Source organism: Pogona vitticeps, chromosome 4, assembly GCF_051106095.1.
Source record: "Pogona vitticeps strain Pit_001003342236 chromosome 4, PviZW2.1, whole genome shotgun sequence".
In the NCBI taxonomy this organism is placed as follows: domain Eukaryota; kingdom Metazoa; phylum Chordata; class Lepidosauria; order Squamata; family Agamidae; genus Pogona; species Pogona vitticeps.
The window spans coordinates 179,552,827-179,574,162 of record NC_135786.1 but is presented as its reverse complement, the minus strand read 5'-3'; the positions used below and the strand labels follow the sequence as shown (position 1 = coordinate 179,574,162).

The window sequence follows — 21,336 nt, the reverse complement described above, 5'->3', positions numbered from 1 at the left end:
CTGAGAATAGGCCCCATTGGTCATGTATAGGATTGTATCATTAGGGCTAGTTGACAGTTTAGAAAACATGGTAGTTTTGGAAAGTTCACAGAAGGAGTATGTTTCATGAGTTTGAGAACTAAGTACATCAGACAATGCTCCCCTTCTACCATCCCCAAAGTCTCTCCAGCGCATTCAAAGTGGGTGAGGGCATGGTGGGCTGCTTGAAGAAAGAAGGAATGGAAAATGTTTTTTCTGGATCGTTTTGTGTTGTAATGCTGTAAGAAATGAGTCTTAATGTTTATAACATGTAAATATCATAGAAATATCCTTTTGTTGTTTACATGCTCTGCTACATGCTCCTCAGAGTTGTTTGAAGAGAAATACCAAGGGGATTACTGTAGCAACACATTTGAACTGAACTTTAAAATACACTAAGATTACATTGCTAATAATAGAGATTGTAATTTAATTGTGTTGGGAAAAAGAAATCTTGTGTGTCTAGCATTTATTTTACTTTATTTTTTCTGTATTCAGACATTGGAAAGCTTGATTTTTTTTTGTTTTGTTCTGCCTTTATTTCCATGAAGAGTCCCGCCCTGCCCAACTCAATTATCAATTTGATTGCTTTATGGTGGAACATCTTCTGGTTCCTTTTGGGAGGTTGGGTTTAGCCATTATTCCTTTGCATACTAAATTCTGGATGGTATTTTTTCCCACTTCAAAGTTTTAAGATTTTTTCCTTAAGGAAATACAACTTTGATATATTTATACATTTGTATCAAATATAATTATTTAGTCAGTTTCCCACATTTAGCATAATTAGTCTGTCAGTTGTCAGAGTTCATTAAAAACAATGAACTCATTTTTAATCTAACATTTGGCAAAATGACTTTTAAAGCTATAATTCTGTACCAGTTTACATTTGTTAGACTTTTCTTCATCCCCTTAAAAATCAGTCTTTTTACTTTTTCAAAACAGTTCTGAAATTATGCAAGAATTTCTTATATAAAAAGGATTTGTTGCATAGGGAAGCATTTGTGTGAAGTTTCCCCAAATAAAAAAATGTAGGCATTACACTAAAAATGTAAAATTTGATGTATGTCCAAGGTCAGGATCTTGTTGCAAATGATCCTGCTTGTTATATAGATTTTGGAAATATATTAAACAAATGCAGGCCTCTTCAGCAGTGGTGAAACGTAAAGGACATTGGTTGTTCGAGAATACGTAAAGGACATTCTTTCCCCAAATTCTTTCTCTCTATGTTTTCTTTATAAAACAGGGTAGGTGTTAAGTCTTTTCTGGAAGTGTCCAAAGTACGAAATCAAGATCTTGTAGGATTAATATTTGGAACTGGACTCTGCCTCCTTTTGAAAAATAATAAAGGCACTAAATATATAGTTTTCCTTTAAATGAGGTAACTTGTGAAAAAACCTGCTTTGATTTACGTATTATGAAAACATTTGAACAATATATATTTTTCATGACTACTTAAGAAGTACAGTGATAAAAAGGATTTTATATGAAACATAATAAATGACAAATACACAAAGTAGGCTATTGTGTTCATTGTTAAATTTTAATAATTTACAGATAGAGATAGTTGATACATGGAATATGTTATCTAAAATGGTGGTGTAAGTCTGCAAATCATTTCAAGAGAGTTTCAAATGCTCTTTCAATTCTAAACAACTGTCATGTGACGCTGATCTGGAATGTAGTCTGCTATGGGCAAAAGTAAATCCTTTCTGTTTTTGAACAAAGTTTTGATCTAAAAATGTAACCAGCCTCCATTGCAATAGGCAGTGATACTTGCTCTGCATTAATGCTGCTCATTTTAAACATTACATTTTCCCCATATCTTCAAATATGTGCCATATACAAGGCACAATTGACTTGCACTTAGTGCCTGCATAGAAAGGAGTTTTTTTTAGGATTTAACAGAGCCATGCTCTTACTTTAGCACAAGTAACTTAAAGCATGATGACTGAAGGTTAGATGGGGATATGCTATGTGAATGCACATAGGGGCGTGTGTGTTTGTGTGCAGATCTCAAAGTTTTTCTTTTATAACTGTTTTGTCTACATGCATGCCCATGTTTGTATATGCATGAAGTGTGGATAAAATCCAAGCTCTGGACTTACTAAATTCTTCACTTGTGAATATATTGAGTCCCTACTGATGATGAGTAGGAACTGAGGGTTGCAAGAGAAAAGGGAAAGGAGATAAAGGGAAAGGAGATGTTTTGGCTTTGGATCATCAGAGTTGAGATGGATTTAGGCTGCCCCTTGGAAATATATTCCATTGAAATCTGTGACAGTTACTTCTGAGTAAATATTTTAAGGGTTGAGCTTTAGGTATCATTGCTAAAAGTAAAGCTCCCACTAAAATATGGTTTCAAATTTTTTGATATTCATTCATACATACTTACTTACTAGTTAATAGATGGTTTGATTGTTGTGTAGAAAGTAACAAAGAGTTTTGTTACTTAGGCTGTAGTCCATGAAAGCTCACATTCGTATGTAGTCATATATAAATTCTGTTTTAAGGTAAATAGATTTTGTTATAGCACTTTTCTGACATCTGTAATGGAGTTATATTTTCTTTTGTTTCCACTTTTTAAAATGGCTGGTTGTGTATTCATTTGTTTCATTTCTAGGCCACCAGTGTCCTGATGATTAACAGTTTATCAGGAGTGGTTCTGTGTACTGTGCTTAATTTTGTGAAATGTGTGTGTTTTTAGGCAAGAATTTTCTAAGTTCAGCTTCCTTCCGTGAATTTTTATAAATATTTTTAAAATATTGGAAGCATTTTCTAATACATCTACTCAGTATATATTATTTTTAATGGAATGCTTTTTACAACAGCTGCAGTTGTAAACCTTGAGAGTAGGTAGGTAGGTAGGTAGGTAGGTAGGTAGGTAGGTAGGTAGGTAGGTAGGTAGGTAGGTAGGTAGGTAGGTAGGTAGGTAGGTAGGTAGGTAGGTAGGTAGATACTTGTATTATTTATTTATTTAAAATATTTTTATCCCACCTCTGTCCTTAAAAGAACCCAAGACAGGCTGTTTTATAATATTGTATGCCATTATATTTATGGAGAAGTCAGGTGACCAAACAACATTAGTCAGAATTCACTTCATACATTCAAGGACAGTGTTTGCAGAAAGATCTATAGACGTAAGAATACCAATTTACTGCACTTTAGGGGGACAGAGTAATGTTGGACACTTTTAAAGTCAGACAGAAATTGACATGCCATTTTAAATCCCATATTGATGGTTCTTTTGCCCTCTATGTAGCAGAGTGGATATATTAAGGACATATTATGCCACTAGCCGTGGACAAATGTCTATTATACACGTTTTTATGGATAAAAGATTAACCCAATTGAAATAATCATGGGCTGTATACAAATGGTTAGTGTAGGCTTTAGATTCGTACAGTATTAGAATGCATTGATGGACATGCAAAATAGTTGCCTTATAAATGATTAACAGAATTAGGAGTAATTTGTAGGAATGTATGCAGTAACAAGGAAAATTGAACTACCATTAGACTACAGTTCTATAATCATCTATCTAGAAGTAAGCTTTAATGAAACTCAGAGAATTAGATGTGGTTGTATCATTTTAGACTATGATATAGAGTCCCATAACATAGAATACCCATCTGAAGACCTGTCTTTTCAGGCAGACTTTTAACGGTAATGATTGAGTCTCTGAATGCTTTTTTAAAGTTAAGATATTTTATTTTTACTTGCTTTTAATGTTTAACTTACTATATTTTTACTTCTTTTTAATATTTTGAGTTGCCTTGAGTCCTATTGTAGGAAAAAGGCAGCCTATAAATAAAACAGACACACAAATAAATGGATCTGAGTATTGATTAAATGTATTCTAAGGCAAGTAAAGAATTTCTACAGCCTACTCTGAAATGAATCTAGCTGTTAAAAACATTGAACTGGGAGAAAATTCACAAATATTTTACTTCTTTGACTATTTTCTGAATTGCCTCCCTATGGGCCATCATTAGTTAATCTTTTAAATCACATCTTCAAACTGAATAAAATTTTGTGGTGTTGACATTTAATATATAGCCTGAAAACAACTCCAGAAACTTAGTCGTTTTCCTAAAGTTTTCTTAAAATGTTATAAGAACTGCAGAGAAGGGGCAACCTGGATTCAATTGACATTTTGAAGACACTGTTCATCCTAAACACACTTAAGGAGACATGGTGTGGTGTGAACATGGATATGTGTGCTGGTTTTATTGACTGGGAGAAAATCTTTTGACAGAGTTCAACACCGCAAACTGTTGAAGTTGTTGGTAAACAGAGATCTTGATTTAAATGGTATATCTGTAATTGGCAACCTATAGTGGCAACAAAAAGCTGAAGTGGCAATTGAAGATCAATAGATTATCAAAAAAATCCAGTGTGCAGCCCAAAAAACTATTACTAGCTGACTGTTTAGCTAGCCTGTAAAGATTATGTAATAAAGTTAATGAACTCAGTAATAAATACAGTCTAAATATGAATGTTAAGGAAACCTAATTCATAATAATCATTAAAAAAGAAACACCCCTAGGACTGTTGTTAAAAATGTGAAATAAAATTGTGGAGCCTACTAACAAACCTTGGGACTTGGTTAAGGAGCAATAAGATCACAGATACACAGTGAAAGCCAGAATAGAATTTCCTCTGTGAAGACTCTCTAAGATGAATGTAATATGCAACAAAAATTTAAAACTGACTATGAGAGTATGACTTGCATGATGCTGTGTGTTCTCGGTTCTGCTGTATGGCATGGAATTATGGACTTTAACATAGGGCTGGTATAAATATAAAAGCATTTGAAATGTGGATTCGTCACAGAATACTGAGAATGTCTTCAGTCTAGAGGTTAACTGCTATATTTTATTGTGAGTCTCCATGGACAAGTCCGCTTCTTTAGACACAATATTTTTATCTTTATTTTTTCATTTTTTAAATGACATGCTAGCACGGACTAACAAAGTTACCTCTTCTAAAACTTTAGTCTGGAAGATAAAGAAAAATAATCAGGCAAATTAATAAAGATAGAAAATTGTAGTAGACATAAAATGGAGGAAGATACAATAATTATGGTTAAATAATTAACAAATGAAAAATACATATTGTTACAACCGATTTTTTGATGGAAAAATAAGTGCCGGAAGGAGAGAAATGAATTGACTAAAGAGACTTGGAGACTGATTTGGATGCTGTAGAACAGCATTGCTTAGAGCAATCATGCTGAAAGTTGAAATACAGTACCTATGATGATGTGCAAGCTCTGGTAGGAGAGGAAAAAGAAGGACCATTGTTGGTGGGCATATGTGAAAGGCAGGTTGATAGCAGTATAAGGAATATATTTTCTATATTTCAGTTTGTTTGTGTTTCTCTCTCAGTTGCAAACAGATGTGTGGTGTGAGAATCAAAATATTAGTCCCCTCATACAACTATTGTTTATCTCCAAATTTCTCCAAATTTTCTACAGATACTTTATTTTTAAAAAAAAAATAGCTGATGTCCCATTAATTACATGAACTTTTCTCTCAACGCATCTTGACAGATGCAAAAGTTTAGAATTTTGGTGTTGTTTTCAGTCATGTTTAGAACAGGCTTCAGAACAAAAACAAAAGCAAAAAAAAGATAGCAAAAAAGATTGAAGCACTTTTGGCACTTACAGTTTTTTTCAGTGTGAGCTTTTGTTGATTACATTCCTGTGGATTACATATGCGTAAGGAAGTAGATTGTACAATATTTGGGGATCTTAACTGAAGTGGTCTATACCATGTGCTGTTAGCTATTCAGCATCATTATGTCCGCAAAATGCTGAGGTAACAATCTTTTATTGTCATTTGATAAACTTCATGAAGAGGATTATGTTTTGTTGATGTTGTAGACCATGTGTTCCCATTCTGCTTCACAGTGGATGGGAAAGGGAAGAAAGACAGAGATGCTAGCATTTCACTTCTTATGTTTAGGACCATAAAGTTTTCTACATTTTAAAGGTAATGTTTTGTTTGCTTTTTAGCTTGGAAAAAATGAATGATCTTTGGATGCTATTGTTTTATATTGGAGGTCTTATGACTAAACATGAACATTACTGTAGTTGCAAATATATGTTGCTTAGTACAATTTGTTTCCCTTATATTGATATTGTAGAAAAGTGATACAAAGACTTTGTACTAATCTTTTTCTATTAAGATCAGGATGGGATTTCAAAGTATTTTAATATTTATTCAGAGTATTCATTATGTTTACAAAAACAGGGCCAGTATTTTACATTCTTCAGGCAGGATTTTACATGGTGTTCAAAGTTATCTCTCTTATTTTATTAGTTGATACTTCTTGGCCATGTGTCTACCATATACTTGGCATATACATTTTATGGGCCAAGTCCTTTGGGTATGGTGGTAGGTGGATATGAATATAAGTGATGTGTGCATGTCCCACTGAAAATTGGCAGCTGATGCACCATGCATCATTGCAAAAGAAAAGACCAACTGAAATATATAGGGACAAGCGATGTAGACAGCTGTTTTAGAAGGCAATGGATTATGCCTGTAAACTAGATGTAATCTAGTTATATTGAGAGCTGATGAAATGTAAAGGCTAAGACATTTTCAACTATGAATTTGGAAGTTCCAAGCTTAGATCTTCAGAAATGAGCTTGCTTAGTAGCTTTAGCTATTACCATGATCTCTCAACCCAAATCTTTCTGTTTGCAATCTGTGTCTTATAAATGGGCACACTAGATAGAGCTATTACCTCAATTAAATTGAATTTATCACAGTCAGACCAGCGCTATTGTCTGATTTCTTAGAGAATGTTCTTGTTATTATCTTCATCATCTTCATAATAAAACATTTTAAAATATAGATGGCATTTCAACATGGACAACAAAATGGCTGTTTTTCATTTTCCTATGCCTGCTGCTTAAATTAAACAAGTATAATTATCTTCACACTACTTGATATCTGTTTATTCCTATGAATATTGGTAAGACTGAAATTAGCTGCATTTTAAAATAAACCTTGTAAAATAGTTGAAAGGAATGATGTCATAAAGAAATAAAACAGCTTTAATATGATCAAGATCTTTAAATTGTTTGTTTAAAATATTTTACCTCTCCTTTCTTCCAACAATGGACCCAAGGCAGCATACATAATTAAAAACACAATATTAAAAGCTGAAAACAGTACATTATTCAAATATTTAAAAAGAATTAAATAAACGTATTAAAATGTTAGGTTTTACTAAAACAGATTTAAAAGCAAAAAAACAACAACAAACCATCCCATTTTAAAACCTCTCCTAAACAGCTAATCATTGAAAAGCCTCCCAGGATAGAAAGGTCTTTGCCTGCTTGCAGAAGAATAGCAAAGATGGGACAGTCCTGGTCACCCATGGGAATTCCGGAATCTGGGGACAGCAACAAAAAAGGCTGTCTCCCAGGTCCCCATCACACACACCTGTGAGGATGGTGGGGCCAAGAAAAAGCCCTCCCCTGGGCAGGCTCATAAAGGGAGATAGCTTGGCCCCAAGCCATTTAGGCCCTTATAGGTTAAAACCAGCACTTTGAATTGTGCCTGGGAACAGATTGGCAGCCAGTGAAGCTTCTGTGATGGAGGTTATATGATCCTTGTAACCAGCCTCAGTTAACAATCAAATTTGACTGCCGTGTATTGGACCTGCTAAAGTTTCCGAACACCTTCCAAAGGAAGCCCTGCACAGAATGTGTTATAGTATTCCAGCAAGGATGTAACTAAGACATGTTTTGCTGTGGCCTGATCAGGCTTTTCCAGAAATGGGTGCAGCTGTTGTATCATGCAACATCAGACTTTCCTTTCTCTTCTGTGCATGTTAGTCACTAGACATCCTTTCAGCTTTAATCTAGGTGTGTTATTCCTGACAGAGCTTTTGTATTTGTCTTTTGCTCTTCCCCAGTCCCAGTAGATTACTGAGTGCTTTCTGCTCTGAGATTCTCATCTTCCAGCCCTATTCTTCATTCATTCATTCATTCATTCATTCATTCATTCATTCATTCATTCATTCATTCATTCATTCATTCATTTAACTTATATGCCGTCCACTCTACCCAAAGGTCTCTGGGGGGCTTACAACAATTTGAACTGTCTCATCATAAGTTTTCATAGTAAGGAAAGTTCAGTAGGGATTTACCATTGCCACCTTCTGCATAGTACTAACAAAAATTAGCTTGAGTGTCACCACTGTTGCCTCCTCACTTCAGCTGTCACCTGGGCTAATTTCCAGTAGTTGCCTTGAAGAGGGTGGATGCATCTTAGTCTGGTGTCTCAGTTGTAATCATTAAGCCTTGAGTGAACCTGCTAAGAGTCCAAGTTCATAATGGAGTCTGGCTTTCTGATGGCAACTCTCAACTTCACTGAAACACTCAAACTCCTTCACCATGTTAAGGTCTGCATCCAAGGAGTATTTATCCACAAAATACTACAGGTATTGCTCTTTGTACAACCAGAATAAGTAGGTGCAGGGATACATAGGAACAGAGAACATATTTAATGGTGCCGTGATTGGGATACTCTTTTGGGAATACACAGAACAAAGCAAGCTAGAAAAATAAAGGAGAAGTGAACATGATAATTTAGTGTGCTGCCAGAGCAGCACAAGTAGACACAGGAATAATAAAAAAGAAGGAATGGAGTGAAAGACTGAAAATGTTTTGGGGAGAGAGGAAGGACCGTGTACAAAGTGCAAAAGAGAGAAAGGATGAGAAGAAATTGTTTGAAATGCAGAAACAACTGGAAGAGAAACCAACAAAGAAGCAAAGAGATACATTACAATAGATAGACTAGAAGAGAGTTTACCATTATATGGAATAGTATGGCAAAGTGAAATAGAAAATGTGTGTAAGGATTCATTTCTGTACAGAAAAAAAGATGATAATATTGTTGCTTTAGCTTTTTGTCTAGGAACTTTCTTGAATGTAATAGATCAGGCAGTGGTTGAAGGAAAAATTGGCACCCAACGTATGTAGAAACCAGAAGATGAAGCCAGCTGGTCAATTTCAGAGAGTTACAAAGGAGATTTAAGTTAGCTGAAGTCAGGAGAATTAGATAAATTGAAACAGGGAGATTAAAGATCTTAGAAAACTTTCAAAGAGAACAGGAGAACAGAACACAGAATTGTTGTGTTTGTTTGTTTATGGACAATGTTAAACACTTGAAGAATAAGATTAAATTACTACCATAGGCCAGTTTGCAGGAGGAAATACTCCAGGAACATCATTTGCGGGGACAGGATTTAACAGCTTTTATGAGCCAATTTCATGCAGTACCAGAAGAAAACATGATGGAAGGACTTCAAGACACAAGAAGCAGAATGCAATCTCAGTGAATCACACCTTATAATATTTGCCTGAATGTGTGACTGCAGTAACTGTTTACAGAGTTATTGTAATCCCATATTAGATTCCTAATAACTATTTCAGGCTGTGATCCTATACATAATATCCAGTAAACTCCTCTCACTAATCAAACAAAAAGTACAAATTAGATAAATATTGCACAATTTTTTTCATCTTGGTTATAGAATCCTCATGGGAGGTGACTTTAATGGAATAATTAACCTAACCATTAATAGAGCAGCTGGATTAATATAAGAAAATAATTATATTTTTATTAAATCTAAGGTACTATAATTTTGTGCAGCTAGGGAAACAACAAAGTGAATGTGTTTCCACACTACAGTCATCCATTCATTCGCAGCTATAATTAGTTGCTTAAACCCCATTAGACAATAAAAAATTAAAAGTTATCTCATAATCCCCATTTCTGATTTGATTTTGGCTTATTTTGATTATCCCTTTCGTGGGTAGCTGGGGAAATATGCCAGGGACATGTTGCAGTTGTGTAGTTAGATGTCATTACTTAAACAAGCCAACAACAAACCCTAGATTCATATGGCGAGTTCTGGCTGAAATACTGTCAAAGCAGTGGAAGCAGAGGGGCACCAGAGGCTGAAGCTTTCTTTGATAACTAAAATTACTTGCTGAGAATATTCTTGATGAAATTTTGCCTCTCACATCCTGAGTCCACACATTTCACAAATGTTTAGTATGGTTTGCCTCATGAGGACTTCTCTCTGCCCTTATTTTCTATGCTAGATCAAGGAGACTGAGCCAAAAATGTTTTGCAGAATAATGTAAAGTCTGAACTGGAGGCAGTTGGCACATAACAGCAATAAACCACTCTGATGGTTTGCTATGTTTTTAGATTGAATGGGAATTACAGCCAAATTAATGGAGATAACTACGTGTGTGTGATAGAAAACGGTTGTGTATTAACTTAAAATGGCTGCCATAGAACCTGTATTATTTACAGGCTTAATTAAATTACAGTAGAGCTACATTCATCTGTTGGCTGACATCTTCACTACAACTTGATCAGTATCTTCCTTTAAGAGGACAAAGTACTTGGCAGTGCCAGTAGCGGTGTTCAGACATACGACTGAGATATGCCTTAATATTACAGGAACAAACCTAAGGACATTCAGGCTCACAAATACCTTTTTCTCTTCCTCTTTTCTAAATGTAGTTAAGAGGAAGAGAGTGCAAGCATCCACTTCCTCTTTCAGCTGACTATGGTTATTTGTCCATTTGAGCTAGCATGTGCACTAAAAATTGTTTTTAGTGCCAATTGTGGATGGAAAGAAAAGTCAGGGAAGTTACAGTAATCACAATTTGAAGTTTCTGTTTTCATATTCACAGTTAAAAGAATCACAAACTAGGTTCAGATATAACAAGTAACCTTGATTTGTTCAGTGCAGAATCTTTTCACACCCAAGCCACAGGAGGAGAATGCAAGGGTATCTGTAATACCAGAAGTTTATACACATAAATACTAAAGTGATGGTTAGTTTTATGTGTTAAAAGGCCTGGAACTTTCCTTTTCAAGCTTGTAGAGCATTTAATTTCATCACAGCACCAAGAAGACAACATTGAATTCCTTCTCCCTTGACTATGATTGCAACTAGATTGAGTAGTGTGGACTCCCCACCACTTTTTCACCTCCATTTCCTACCTTCAGAAAATTGTGCTTATGGGAAAGAGAAGGAAAACTGTAAACACGTGGAGCTCTTATGTATCAACAGCCTTCTGCATCTAGATAGTCTGGATGCCGAAAGAGTATATCAGTCTGTTGCCTAGCAACAGCTACATATAGCTATATACAAGTGTTTCAGGAAGTAGTGGAGTGGGAAGATCAGGAGTGACTTCATTTATCTTTTGTTTCAGCCGCCATGTGCCAGTTACGCTTTTTCATTTGCCTGGAGGGTTTATTTATTTAAATCAGGAAAAGGTGGTTGGGTTTTTGCAGGTAATCGCCAGTGCTGCAAAAAGGATAGTCACTGTTTCTGTAAGGTGCTTCCTACTGCTTTCAGAACCTGAATGTTTAAGATTACCTTGAAGAAGGGTTTTTCTATTCCAAAACATGATACTGTATGTGGCAATCCATTTTTTACTATTCACACTTCTTATAACACAAGCCTGCTTGTGTTCCTGCAGTTATCCTTGCTTTTGTTGCAGTGGGCAGCCTGACATGCTCTCTTAATCATGTTCCCAGCCTGGCTTCCTATCAAAAAGCAGCCCCTCATCTGACATTTCTATGTACAAGTTTGTATCAATACCAAATAAGCTCTTTTCTTTGTGTCTGATTCCCATCTGTGGACCTTGGTCTTCATTCATGTCTTCTAAATATGTTTTGGGATTATTTTCCAACATGGTAACTTCTGACAGGTTCTGTCTTAATCAATTTTTCCAGTACAGTAATCTGTGATGATAAAGAATGCTTGTATTCTCGTTTCACGTTCTAATTAATCGGGAAACATAAGACAGATTCTTAAATCATATGAAAAGAGAAAATCATAGGACCATTTGGTCGTATTGGTCTTTCGATTTGTCATAGTACGGCACCCAGATCAAGATGATGGGGGAAGACTTTCCTTTTCAGACCAGGAAAAGAACAAAGTCTCAGTTACAAAGGGATAGTTTCACATTCTGCAGAGATGAAGTATTGTTGAATGTTTTTTCCTTAGCTGCCTCTTTTTGGTAAAGTAAGTTCCTTACACTCTTATGTATCATTTAAACTCTGCTATTAAGAAAAGATTCACCTAATGAGGTCAACAAAATGGAACTCTAGCCTTGTGAGTTGTTAATTTCTAGTCTGGGGATAAGTTGGCTCATAATGATAACTATAATCAGCGTTTTGAGTGCTATGTTGCTTTTTATTTTATTTTATTTCATTTTACTCTTTTCTCCCAGGAAGGGGACTCAAGGGTGCACACAAGAGCTAAAGAATACATAGTACTTACTTACTTACTTACTTACTTACTTACTTACTTACTTACTTACTTACTTACTTACTTACTTACTTACTTTACTTAACTTATATGCCGCCCACTCTACCCAAAGGTCTCTGGGCAGCGTACAACAATTAAAATACAATTAAAAGCACAATAAATTAAGCTTGTAATAGTAAAATACAATTAAATCCAAAGTGTTAAAAACATCATTAGTTAAAATACATTTAAAAAATTAAAACAGCTGATAAAAAGTAAGCTGCATCCCTTAAAAACTACAATCCTGCAAGTGCATTCAGAGTTAAAAGGCCAACTTAAAACGGAATGTTTCACTTGCTAGTGGAAGATTATGAGGAGGGGGATGACCTAGCTTCATGAGGCAAGAGAATTCCACAGACTAGGAGTGGCCACCAACATTCCCCTCTCTCTACTCCTCACCAAAGGTTCCTGTAATGACAATGGGACTGATGGATTGTTGTTCCCGGAAGATCCAAGAGACCAGGGGGTTATATGGGGAAATAGTCTCCTTAAAATAGCCTGGGCTCAAGCTGTATAGGGCTTTATAGGTCATAACCAGCAGCTTTGAATTAGGCCTGGAAATGGAGTGGCAGTGAAGCTGTTACAACAAGGGAGTGATATCATTCCTGTTAACTGGCTCCAAGTCAGCAGTCCAAATCAGCTGCAGTTTCTATAATACCTTTCAAGGTAGCTCCATGTAGAGCATGTTACAGTAATCCAAATGAGATATAACAAAGGCATGTGTCCCTGTAGCCAAGCCAGACATTTTCAGAAATGGGCACAGCTGGCACAGCAAATTTAACTGTGCACATGCACTTCCAGCCACTGCCAAAACCTAAGCATCTAGGCTTAGGGGTGAATCCAGGAGTACGGTATATCCGTGCTGCAAACCTGTGTTCTCAGGGGAAATTTAATCCTATCTAATATAGAATGGAAATCCATCAAACACAGAATGGATCCCTATTCTGGATCTGCATTTTGACTGACTGGGACAAGCTATGTCTTGCCAGGATTAGGCTGCTGCTGCTGCTGCTGCTGCTGCTGCTGCTGCTTCTTCTTCTTCTTCTTCTTCTTCTTCTTCTTCTTCTTCTTCTTCTTCTTCTTCTTCTTCTTATTTTTTTTATTTATTTATTTATTTATTTTTTTGCTCTCATACATTACAGATATTAAGCACTGGTTTGGAGCCTTGGAATAAGATGGAAAGCAGAGAAAGAGTTGAGTGTCATCAACATACTGATAACACTGAACCATAAAACTGGATGAGATCTCTCAGAGGTTTCACATAGATGTCAAATAGCATGGGGGAACAACAGAACCATTAGGGACACAATGGCCAGGATTTAGAATAGAAGACACCCAACAATACCTTCTGAATTCACCCCTCCTGGAAGTACTGGAACCACTGTAAGACAATGCTTCCAATCCCAACCAAATGAGGCAACCTAAAAGGATACTATAGTTGATGATACCAAACGCTGCCAAGAGATCCAACAGAACCAACAGGGACACACTATTTGCATATGATATATGCAGAATGCTTCAGACATCCTAATGTGCTATACAAAGTAAGGTATTTCAGGGCATCCTGGATTCCACTCAATGTTGTTATGGACTGATATGCACTTTACAATACCAGATACCAGTAGTGCATATCGGTCCATAACAACACTGGATGGAATGCATTGTTATGTTCTCCTCACAAGGCAGCAAATCCTTCCATTCATAGAGGAGGTAATTTTTAAATTATTCTACGTAATCTCAGCACTCTCTACTTTCTATAAGGGTACCCTGGAGAAATATGTAGAAAGTGGCCCTCTTATTATTCTTGTGCAATAGTTTTCAAAGGTCTGATGTGATCTAGATTGCACAACTAGTGCTGAAGAGCCTTGTGGTGCAGTGGTTAAACTGCTGTACTGCAGCTAAAACTGTGCTCACGACCTGGGGTTCAATCCCAGGTAGCCGGCTCAAGGTTGACTCAGCCTTCTATCCTTCTGAGGTTGGTAAAATGAGTGCCCAGCTCGCAGGGGGGGCTATGTGTAGCCTGCATAATTAACTTGTAAACTACCTAGAGAGTGCTTGAAGCACTATGGGGCGGTATATAAGCAGCACGCTTTGCTTTGCTTTGTTAACATTCATTAGACTATAGTTTGCAATTACTATTTTAAGTGGTAAGTTCCAAAGTTGCTATGAAGCAATATACTGTACGATTTTCTGTAGTAAGTGCTTCTGTGTGATCTTACAGTTGTGTCACCTATGTAAAGCTTTTACTCTATATACAGACTGCTCTGTCGATAGTCCTTGCAAAGTAACTGTTCACGTCAAGAACTTGTTGTGGCTTTCTTCCTCATGTGCCTTTTGTGCCCTGCCACAGTAACATTACTAGGACTCTTTCACCTTAATTGTAACAGAACAGCTGGGGACTATCATTGTCTTTCAAATGGTCTTCCATGAAGGATCAGCATTAGCTGCTTGTACACTTACATGGGGTTCTGAAGGTATATTATGCTCTTACATTAATAAAGCTACGAAGGCCTCAGCATAGTTTGTTCCTGGCTATCGGCCTCCCTTGCAGCAGCTCATCTATTGCTTTGAGCTTCTCAGAAAAGCTGATACAGTATAGCCTTTTAATGAAGAAATAGCCTGGTAGTCATAGGCAATGAGGAATTGGTTGTAAGAAGCCTTGTCACAGTGAAGCATGTACAGATTGCATTTTCATCATCACCAGGCAAAGTTGTGCAGACTTTAGAGTGCTGTCTGGCCTCAGTTATGGACTGGATGAGAGCCAGCAGGCTGAAATTGAATCTTGGCCACAGCCAGGTCTGCCTTTTTCTGACTTAGGCAGATTGCATATCTGCAGGCCTATCTGGACATGAAGCCCCTATTGAATTGATTCACAAGTTGGCACTCTCAAAGATAGACTACTGCAATGCTCTCTAAGTGGAATTGCCCTTGAAGACAGTACAGAAACTACAACTACAAAATGCAACAGCCAGGCTGGTGTTAGGGACTGCTAGATAGGATCATAAGTACAGTGGACCCTCGGCTTACAGAATTAATCTGTATTGGAATGGTGGCTGCAGGTCGAAAAGTCAGTAGGTCGAGGGTCCATTTCCCGTAGGAATGCATTGAAAACCCATTAATCTGTAACTGGCCGAAGAAAAAATACCCCCACCAAAAAAAGAAAAGAAATGCAAAAAGCAGCACCTTACCAGTCCGAATGGGTCCCTTGCCACCGCCATTGCCGCTGTGGAAGCCCTCTGAGTGCTTCCTGCCGCTGCCGAAGGCCTCACGGGGGTCCCTGGCTGCCGCCGTCAAGGCTGTTGAAGCTCTCTGAGGGCTTCTCCACCACCATGGGTTGTCTGCCACCGCCGGCGTTCCCAAGGTACACCGGGCCTACCAGGGGAGGGCTTCCCCCGGTAGGCCCGGTCTACTCCCCGGGAAAGCCTGGTAGACTGCCCCCCTTCCTCTGCTAATTGCCTGTAGGCTAGTAAAAAGACTTTAAGGCGATTAACGTCTGTGGCTTTGTTTTCAATATAACTCAGTGGGGTCAGTGACATTGGAGAGGCTAATATTCGTCCTGTTTCTAGTCCCCACTTCTGTCTAATTTCTTTGTGGCAGAAATATTGTCCTTACTGCCATTCTGGATTGTGGTGTAATTGGAGATGCTCAATTGAAGGAGCTGGTGATTCACATACATAGTTTAAGCTCCACTATTCCTTAGAGCAAAGTGCTTCTGAAATGCAATCCAGTAATTTAAACCCAAGTTGAAGTTGTTTTGTAATCAATGTGCCATTTGTTTATCTACAAATTTAAGAACTTGTTACTTGACCACTCCAACTAGAATTACTTTCATTCAAGTATTGAGCAGAAATGAAATTGTCAATAGTAGGGATAAGACTTTCGGGGGGGAAAGAACTCCCAGGCCCACAATTTGATGGCTTCTCGCCAGGCCTAATTATGGAACTGGGAGCTGTCAAAATGGCAGGAGCTAAAGGAATCCTCTTACTTCCACACAGTTCCCATGCTGTTTCTTCGCATCCTTTGAAAAGCATGTCAAGCACCTTTGCAAGTAAGGTGGATTCCTTGCTACTAACAAAGGTGCATGGAGCAGTGATGGAAGCTGCCAGACTGGACCCATTTTTGCTGTCCTTCCACAAGCAGGCAAAGATCCTTCCCTTCAGTTCAGCTTTGCCTCAGTGACTAGCTGCGTGAGTGGGATTTTTAAATACATGCATTACTGCTTTGAATGTGTCTTAGCATTGCTTTTGTTTTCCATTTCTCAGAGCGGTATTTGTTTGTTCCTCTTTCTGTTTTTAGCTTTAAATATTGGGTTTTAATTAAGTAAGCTGTCTTGGGCCCTTTTTAAGAAGAAAGGTGGAATAAAAATATTTTAAATAAATAAATATAGAATGGTGGGACAGGGACTCCCCCTCTGCCCCCGAAGTCCTATCCCTAGCAACTTTCAACACTTCAGACAGAATCTGTGATATCACTTCTCTGAAAATCAGCAGAAGCCCTGGGCAGCAGCCAAGGAAGTGGGCATGATATTCTGAATGAGATTTACCATACTCTCCCATCCCACAACAACATTCTCAACTTGAGAATGCGCCTGGATCAAAGTACGGAATGTGTCAGGTTAGTGTTTAGTATTAACCATATGGAAAATTAACACAAATATTCCAAGAACTTCATTAGCTACCAGTTTGTTTTTGAACTAAAATCTAGATGATTGGTTGGGGTTTTTGTCATTTGTTTACGGACTTCAGACAGAAGATTTTTTGGTGGAAAATCCCTTTTTGTTACTTGTAGCTTGCTAGGTCTGAAAAAATGTGAAATCTCATTGCTTTTTCCTTTTATTTCATTTTCCCTTATCTTTGTATGCATGCCTGAAAACTACAGCTTTTTCATTTGCTTGGCTCCTAGCTAAGAGACGATCCAGTAATGAAAAACCATATCACTGGGCTCTACTCCAATGTAGTTGATTCCTTGTAGAAGGGGCTCATTTTTTGTATTACATGCTCATTTTACTTATTGTCCGTGTTATAAGCATGATGTTTAAGTAACTTGCATAAAATTGAGAGAAAACATTCGATCAATTTTTAAATTGCTAAAGTCCTTTTTTTGTACAAATACATGCAAACAAATATGATTTGAATTCATTTGAAGGGCAAGCATTAGGTTGCACATATGCGGTTTTTCTTAAGGTTTTGTTTGTGTATCCTAAGGAAGGACAGTGTCCCATGCATTTCTCTATGGAGTTGCATGATAAACTTTGTTTTAACAAATCATTAGATGAGATAATAAATTTCCCCATAGAATTGATTGTTATTCAAAACAAGCTCTTTAGGGAAGGGAGTTTACATTAGTTGGTAACTGTTCCTGTGGATACCAGGGAACTTTGTACAGTACATGATACAATGCAGGTACAATCCTCTATAACCAGTTTAGAAACTTGAATTGTAACAAGTACTTGTAGAGCTTAGTCAGCCTGTCAGTGCTGTCAAAGGTAAATGCAATTGATGGCATACATTTCATATATGGACAAAGACCTGTATTGGATGTTTACCTCTTTAAACTAACTGTGTGAGTAAGATGTTTCTCAACATTCTATGCAAGCATTTGAAGAGACCCATAAATGAATGGTGAGGGACGTGGTGGTGCTGTGGGTTAAACCACAGAAGTCTCTGTGCTGCAAGGTCAGAAGACCTGCAGTCATAAGATCGAATCCACGTGACAGCCCCTGTCGCTTGTCCCAGCTCCCATCAACCTCGAAAGCATGCAAAATGCAAAAATTCAAATAGATAAATATGTACCACTACGGTGGGAAGGAAATGACATTCCGTGTCTAGTCGTGCTGGCCACGTGACAAATGCTAGCTCTATGGGTTGGAAGCGGAGATGAGCACCGCCCCCTAGAGTTGGACAAGACTGGACAAATTGTCAAGGGGAACCTTTAACTTTACCTTTACTATAAATGAATGGGTTTTATGTGTATTAAATCCCTGCTGCTCTCTAAAGAGGCCAAGTCAACTGCTTTCCTTTTCATTTTCACAGTCTTTCCAAGTAGTCTATCCTGAAAGTCAGCCAGGTCCAAGGTTACCGAGCGACATCATGACTGAATGGGGATTTGACCCTGTTGCACATGTGTCTATATGCCACACATGTAAGCTGCCACATTTTTTGTGAACAAAGAGAGTTCTGACGTTTGTTTGGGATTGCCATTTTGCTATGCTAGTTTAAGACCATCACTCTTGATACCTGTTTTTGCAAAGATCATGAGGATGTATATGTGATACAGGAAATAAAGCAGTCTAAAAATTCATCTCCCATCTCCATTGTAGCATAGTGGCCCTCGTGTGGTGCAACAGCTAATAAAAAAGCTAATAAAATACATTGCTACATCAACAGAAGTATAATATTTATATCAAAGGGAGCAACAGTATTATTCTGTTCTGCATTTTCCAGACCTCACATGGAGTACTGTATCCAGTTCTGGGCACCATATTTTAAGAATGATATCGAGAAGTTGGGTGCCTAGACAAGAGTATGCAAAATTATAAAGGTTTGGAAACTACAGCACTTCTAAACACAGAAGTGGGCATGCTTAGTCTGGATAAGACAAGACTTAAAGGTACTGTGATAGCCATTATCCGATTTTTGAAGCATTATCACGAGTAGGATTAGACAAGTTTTTTTCCTACAGCTCAGGAAGGTAGGACGTAAAGTAATGGACATTGGCCAGAATTTGACTAGTGTTCGTGTTAAGGTTTGTATAATTTGCCATGGCTAATTATAGCTTATTGATTAGGGTATATGATAGTTGGGTATATGATTGAAGTACGTGACTTGAAGCACACCTTGACACCTCATCAGTTAGCTGCAGCAAGTTATGCAAACCTTATTAGCTGGAAATTTGAAATAAATTTAGGAAAATATATATTCCTTCAATCTCTCTATTACATCATGTAGTAGAATTAGGGAAATTTCCAAGAAATTTATTAGAGTGTTTGGGGAAAATATTAAAGAAGAAACAGGTTAATAAATGGTTGAAGATGAGTAATAAGGAGCAGATAACAGTAGTATTGGAAGGGGAGAAATTTTCCGGAATGATGAACTAAAGAGTGGGTGAAAAAATGGGAAAAGTAGGAACCTTACAAAATTTGAAGAGCTGATTTAATTAACTGAAACATTTTACAAGCTGCCCAGGAGCTTTCGAAAAGTGGATCTTCCGGTAAAATATATAACTGAATAAAAGAAGAAAATGTTATTCAGCATCTGGAAATTTCTTAAATTGTTTTATAATGCTGATTGAAAAATACTTTTTTTAAAAGCCCCTTGAAGGGAAAAAAAACACAAGTCTGCAGACTGCTTCCAGGAATTTTTGCAGATGGTTGAAGGGCACTAATTATTTTATAAAAAGTTCTTACCAGCTGAACAAATTATTAGGGCTGAAAATCTGGATAAATCTTCTGAAAGGATGGTGATGTCAAGAAAATGTTAGTAGTTGTAAATCAGCTCCTGTCTTTACCCATTTAAATCATTTGACACTTTTCTTATTCTTTTAAGACACCATCAAAAATTGTTGCCTAGGAGACACTGTTCTTTCTAAGAATAGGTCACATAGAATGGTACTCAAAATCTTGAAATACTAAAATAATTCATTTGAAACCTACATGCCCACCATTAGTGCAAACTGTGTTGTACATAATATATCTGAGAGTCAGTTTTAACCGAAATGCAGGGCAAATCAAATTTTAAAGTCATTGTAATGGTGATACAGTATCTTTATTAGGCCAACCAATAAAAGCATTTTTAAAAACAGTTCATTATTAGTGTTTGTATTTGTTGTTGTACATCCTTTCTTTTTCATTCATGCTGTTTATTGTATTATCTTGAGTAAACACTGAATTGGCCCAGATCTTCTTTAAAATCAGAATATATTAATTGGAATTCACTAGAGATAATTAAACCTAGTTCATACAGTTGGCAAATCAAAGCCTCCACTTTGTGTAGTGGAGGATGATGCAAAGTCATAAAAGAGCTGTGCTGAATTAGAGCAGAGCAAGGTGGTCTCCAAGTTGGTTTAACCAATAAGCCTTTTTAGCCACTCCATGGTACTACTATCTAAATAAACACTGTGCTCAGCTTAGTTGGATTTAAGCAATTTTTCTTATGTACTGGTTCCAATGAGAGAGAATAAAAATGTGCTTAATTTTCCTGCTAATACCAGTGGCACTTATATGTATTTAACTTTGGTTGTGTGTGCGTCCTGTCATTTCTTCTATTACCACACTTCTTGGTCAAAATGGAGCCACCCATGGAGCTGCCTTTCTCCTGAAGGATCCAAGGTGGCTTACGGCATTTAAAAGAAACAGTTAAAAGCCAAATAATAAATTATTACAGTATCATATTGAAGCTCATAATAAGAACAATATTTAAAATAGAAGTAAAACATAGAATAAAATTCTCCCTTAAATAATCTCCTTGATCAACTAGCCGTTTAAAGAAAAGCCTGCCTGAAGAGAAAGGTCTTTTTCTGCTTGCAGAAGGACATCAGAGACTCCCTCCATGGGAGGGAGTTCCAGAGTCTGGGGGCAGTGACAGAGAAGGCCCTCTCCAGTGTCCCCACCAAACACACCTATGTGGGTGGCTGATGGGATTGAGCGAAAGGCCTCTTCTGATCTGAATGGTAGATAAAATAATCTGGATCCTTCCGTGGCTAGACACAGCCACTATTAATGAAATAAATATTCTGATTACCTCTTTGCCTGTTAACAAGGCTTCTGGAGAGGATATGCTCCCAGAAAAACTATTTAAATCTAACTCTACTTGGTGGTGTACAGTGCTTCCTGTGGTATTCATCTATATAACCAGCATGCGTAAATGCCTCAAGACTGTGGAGTAAGCTTATTGTTCATATTCATGAAAGAGACTCCAAATAATTTCAGGCCTAACAGTCTTCTCAATGTAGTCTCCAAAT

The 21,336-nt window shown here is 37.2% G+C and overlaps 1 protein-coding gene across 6 annotated transcripts in view; it reads left to right on the top strand.

The window, feature by feature from the left end:
* Positions 1 to 21,336, top strand: part of GNAL (G protein subunit alpha L) — a 148,150-nt gene that overhangs the window by 58,005 nt on the left and 68,809 nt on the right. The window lies entirely within an intron of this gene.